Raw genomic sequence first — 4887 nt, 5'->3', positions numbered from 1 at the left:
CGAGGACTGCCTGACAGGAGAAGAATCTGCTGTGAGATTTTGCTGTTCCACATCTGAAAGAAGGCAAATTATATAAGTTAGAAACATAGCGATTTGAGCGAGAGCTTGCGGATGGGCTTTGTGACATGATGAGCTCTTTCCTCCTTATTTTCAAATACAAATCAAATCAAGACAAGACAAGACATGACTGACTGACTGACTTTGTTTATATAAATATATGTATTAATATTTATATATGCGTATATTAACATACATTCCATACTTTTTAACTTTCAAAATAAATGTGCCTTTTCTGTTCGACCGGCACTGGGCTCTATTGCATTTGAGCTCTTTCACAGCACACGCAGCTGCTGTCAGATCCAGCAGAAAGGCACTCGCGACTTTAAAAGATCGCCTTTGTTCCCCACATCTTCGCTCGTGGCTTGTCTTACACCATGGGCTTACTTGTTTGTGTATTTACTGACTGCACGCCCTGATTTCCAGTGGATTTCAAGCAGTCGCACAGCCTTCGTTCAATCAAAAACATATAGATTAAGAAATAATTATTTCTTTATTGAAATCAAACTAAATTCAATTTTTTGCAATAAAACTGTAAATTTATTTATTTTCTTATTGTGATAAATATATATATGTTTTAAATTGTCTTTTTGTCTGGGTAGATTTTACTTCCCTCCGTCCTTCCTGCCTGTCAATCACCTGTGGCTTCAAAAACCGTCCCAGCCACTCGTGGTCCTGAGATCCGCGCTCACTCACGCACAGCACAATTGCCTTCAGGAATGATAGAAATCCGACTTTAATCTTTTGAAAGGGAAGTGCTGTCCGTGAAGGCCCATTCTACAGCTGTGTAAGATGGATGTGCTTCCTGTCCTGGATCATTCGGTGTCTGTTCAAACGGGATGGTTGTCAGTTCCGGTTCATCAACTGCCCCTTTAAGACGTATTTTCTCATAATCGCGATCATCCTGTATATTTTAAAAGGAGTGTGATTTCAGTTGCGATAACCGATTGTTAAACTGTTGTGTATCAAGCTACATTGACGTTGCCTGTGTCCGTGCACATCCATATCGCAGCGTAACGGTTCATTACTCAAAATATGCCCATATTTTCATAAATCCACTCCTTGAAAGATCCCTTGTCCCAAATTTGCTCTCAGTATAAAAAAAACAACAAATTTCATGCCAGCAGCAGCAGCCGCGTGGCCTAATGGATAAGTCGTCTGACTTCGATTGTAACTGTGATGTTATCAAAAGATTGCAGGTTCGAGTCCTGCCGCGGTCAGCTAACTTGCCGCGTGAAATTTTACATTCTTTATTTTGATTCTGCCTCAAAACCAACCATCTCATGCAGTCACTCACCGAAAGTAAAGGAAGGCTGTTTGCTTTAAAAAGCTCATGGCACATTTTCATCACTGTCGATCTGGTTGCACGGGCAAAACAAGCGGTGAAGTAGACTTTCGTGCACATTATTTCTGTTTGAATGGAAAAAGTAGGGGATGGATGTCTGACGTTGCAGTAAATAGGAGATAAGGTGACTGAGAAGTTCAGGCAATGGACTGCTGATCCAGTCTGCCCTCAACTTCGTCGTTATTGTGTTAAACCGTTTCCACTCGGTTTTTTTCCGGAATCACATTTAACCTCATTGCCAAATTCACCTTTTACTGACAAGAATGCAGCTCGTTGGTGAAGTAATGTCTCAAAGAATAATCTATTCATCAAAGGGAAAACATGAGCAGGACTATGGAGAGGGGGACGATGGGCCGAATAGCAAACGAAGGTCAGAATCTGAGAGCTAGATCCCTTACTGTCGGCGGCTCGTTGGTCTAGGGGTATGATTCTCGCTTAGGGGTTCTAATAATTGAAATGCGAGAGGTCCCGGGTTCAAATCCCGGACGAGCCCTGACAACTTTTAGTCAAAAAAACACTTCTCAGCCGGTCGACATGTTTCAAATTAAAACGTTTGATTGCGCGCCGTTGTTCACACAGCGTCCAAAAATCCTGGAGATTCCCAGGAGCAAAGTGAAACTCACCGAACTGAGTAAAGTTCATGCATCTCAGATGTGCTCGGCTCAGTGTCTCATTGGACAACCTAAACCCGTGTTTGATTCTGGCCAATTCTTGATCAGTCCATCTTCCGTTCTGCACGCATGAGCTCACCTCCATTGGGATATGGATACATTCAGCGTCAATCTCAACTTCAACGTGAAACAGACTCTGCCCTTAATATGAGTGCGTCCTGTTTCTCCAGCGCTGAAAAGATGGGAGAAGCTGGCTTTGGATTTAGTCCCTTGGCTGCCGAATTTAAACCGTACAGGAAATCAATCCGGGGTGGGCAACCTGCCTGGTCTGATTAAAAGGCGTTCAGACCCTACATTCCAGGCATGTTATTTTGTTCTGGCCTTAACATTCGATTCAACGTCTCGGATCATAAGCCGCGCTCATTGTCTGCTAATCGTTCTGCTGTTCCCACTAACACCTGCTCTAGTCCATCCTTTGTTATTTTATTGCCCGCTTACCACCCACTTTGCCTTTTCGCATTGTGCCATTTATTATTCAATCACTCCTACGCTCCACTGTATCACAGACATTCCCTTTTGTCCTTCCTCGCTGCCTATTTTTTTCCAGGCGCTATTTTCGTGGAAGAAATCTGTAAACTTTACATTTTTCTTAAAATATCGGAATGATCATCTGACTGAACGTGAACCCGGGTTCTTCATCCACAGAATGTTCACGACCAGCTGAGTTTTACAGAATTCTTTGTTTTTGTTCACTGTGTTTCTGTATCGCTTTTAAGGTGATGTCCTGTCTGTCCGAGGTCATTCTCTGTCTCTCCAAAATGGTTGCTATCAGTATCGGATCATTATGTATCTGTTTAAAAGGAATGTGCTGTCTGTCCCGGATTTTAAATTACAAATTTCAAAAACTGCCTTTGGAGGTTGCAGGAATTTTAGTTTGTTGGTGTGTTTCTGTAGCGAGGGAGTGTGTGCAAACGTGCTGCGCGATCTTACTGTGCATTTCATGTCATGGGAGAAAAAATGCATTACATGCAACTTGAAGCCACACTGATTTGATTGAACACACATTCGAGGACTGCCTGACAGGAGAAGAATCTGCTGTGGGATTTTGCTGTTCCACATCTGAAAGAAGGCAAATTATATAAGTTAGAAACATAGCGATTTGAGCGAGAGCTTGCGGATGGGCTTTGTGACATGATGAGCTCTTTCCTCCTTATTTTCAAATACAAATCAAATCAAGACAAGACAAGACATGACTGACTGACTGACTTTGTTTATATAAATATATGTATTAATATTTATATATGCGTATATTAACATACATTCCATACTTTTTAACTTTCAAAATAAATGTGCCTTTTCTGTTCTACCGGCACTGGGCTCTATTGCATTTGAGCTCTTTCACAGCACACGCAGCTGCTGTCAGATCCAGCAGAAAGGCACTCGCGACTTTAAAAGATCGCCTTTGTTCCCCACATCTTCGCTCGTGGCTTGTCTTACACCATGGGCTTTCTTGTTTGTGTATTTACTGACTGCAGGCCCTGATTTCCAGTGGATTTCAAGCAGTCGCACAGCCTTCGTTCAATCAAAAACATATAGATTAAGAAATAATTATTTCTTTATTGAAATCAAACTAAATTCAATTTTTTGCAATAAAACTGTAAATTTATTTATTTTCTTATTGTGATAAATATATATATGTTTTAAATTGTCTTTTTGTCTGGGTTGATTTTACTTCCCTCCGTCCTTCCTGCCTGTCAATCACCTGTGGCTTCAAAAAGCGTCCCAGCCACTCGTGGTCCTGAGATCCGCGCTCACTCACGCACAGCACAATTGCCTTCAGGAATGATAGAAATCCGACTTTAATCTTTTGAAAGGGAAGTGCTGTCCGTGAAGGCCCATTCTACAGCTGTGTAAGATGGATGTGCTTCCTGTCCTGGATCATTCGGTGTCTGTTCAAACGGGATGGTTGTCAGTTCCGGTTCATCAACTGCCCCTTTAAGACGTATTTTCTCATAATCGCGATCATCGTGTATATTTTAAAAGGAGTGTGATTGCAGTTGCGATAACCGATTGTTAAACTGTTGTGTATCAAGCTACATTGACGTTGCCTGTGTCCGTGCACATTCATATCGCAGCATAACGGTTCATTACTCAAAATATGCCCATATTTTCATAAATCCACTCCTTGAAAGATCCCTTGTCAGAAAATTTGCTCTCAGTATAAAAAAAACAACAAATTTCATGCCAGCAGCAGCAGCCGCGTGGCCTAATGGATAAGTCGTCTGACTTCGATTGTAACTGTGATGTTATCAAAAGATTGCAGGTTCGAGTCCTGCCGCGGTCAGCTATCTTGCCGCGTGAAATTTTACATTCTTTATTTTGATTCTGCCTCAAAACCAACCATCTCGTGCAGTCACTCACCGAAAGTAAAGGAAGGCTGTTTGCTTTAAAAAGCTCATGGCACATTTTCATCACTGTCGATCTGGTTGCACGGGCAAAACAAGCGGTGAAGTAGACTTTCGTGCACATTATTTCTGTTTGAATGGAAAAAGTAGGGGATGGATGTCTGACGTTGCAGTAAATAGGAGATAAGGTGACTGAGAAGTTCAGGCAATGGACTGCTGATCCAGTCTGCCCTCAACTTCGTCGTTATTGTGTTAAACCGTTTCCACTCGGTTTTTTTCCGTAATCACATTTAACCTCATTGCCAAATTCACCTTTTACTGACAAGAATGCAGCTCGTTGGTGAAGTAATGTCTCAAAGAATAATCTATTCATCAAAGGGAAAACATGAGCAGGACTATTGAGAGGGGGACGATGGGCCGAATAGCAAACGAAGGTCAGAATCTGAGAGCTAGATCCCTTACTGTCGGC

At 41.9% G+C, this 4887-nt stretch overlaps 1 non-coding gene across 1 annotated transcript; it reads left to right on the top strand.

The window, feature by feature from the left end:
- The first annotated feature begins 1807 nt into the window (after positions 1 to 1807).
- Positions 1808 to 1895, top strand: trnap-agg (transfer RNA proline (anticodon AGG)). Its single transcript is given in 2 exon segments — positions 1808 to 1843; positions 1860 to 1895. It is a non-coding gene; the product is annotated as a tRNA-Pro (tRNA).
- Positions 1896 to 4887: the final 2992 nt, after the last annotated feature.

This window comes from Pristiophorus japonicus, unplaced genomic scaffold (assembly GCF_044704955.1).
Source record: "Pristiophorus japonicus isolate sPriJap1 unplaced genomic scaffold, sPriJap1.hap1 HAP1_SCAFFOLD_37, whole genome shotgun sequence".
NCBI classification, from domain to species: Eukaryota; Metazoa; Chordata; class Chondrichthyes; family Pristiophoridae; genus Pristiophorus; species Pristiophorus japonicus.
The sequence above is the reverse complement of the archived record's forward strand: the minus strand, read 5'-3'. Positions and strand labels throughout refer to the sequence as shown.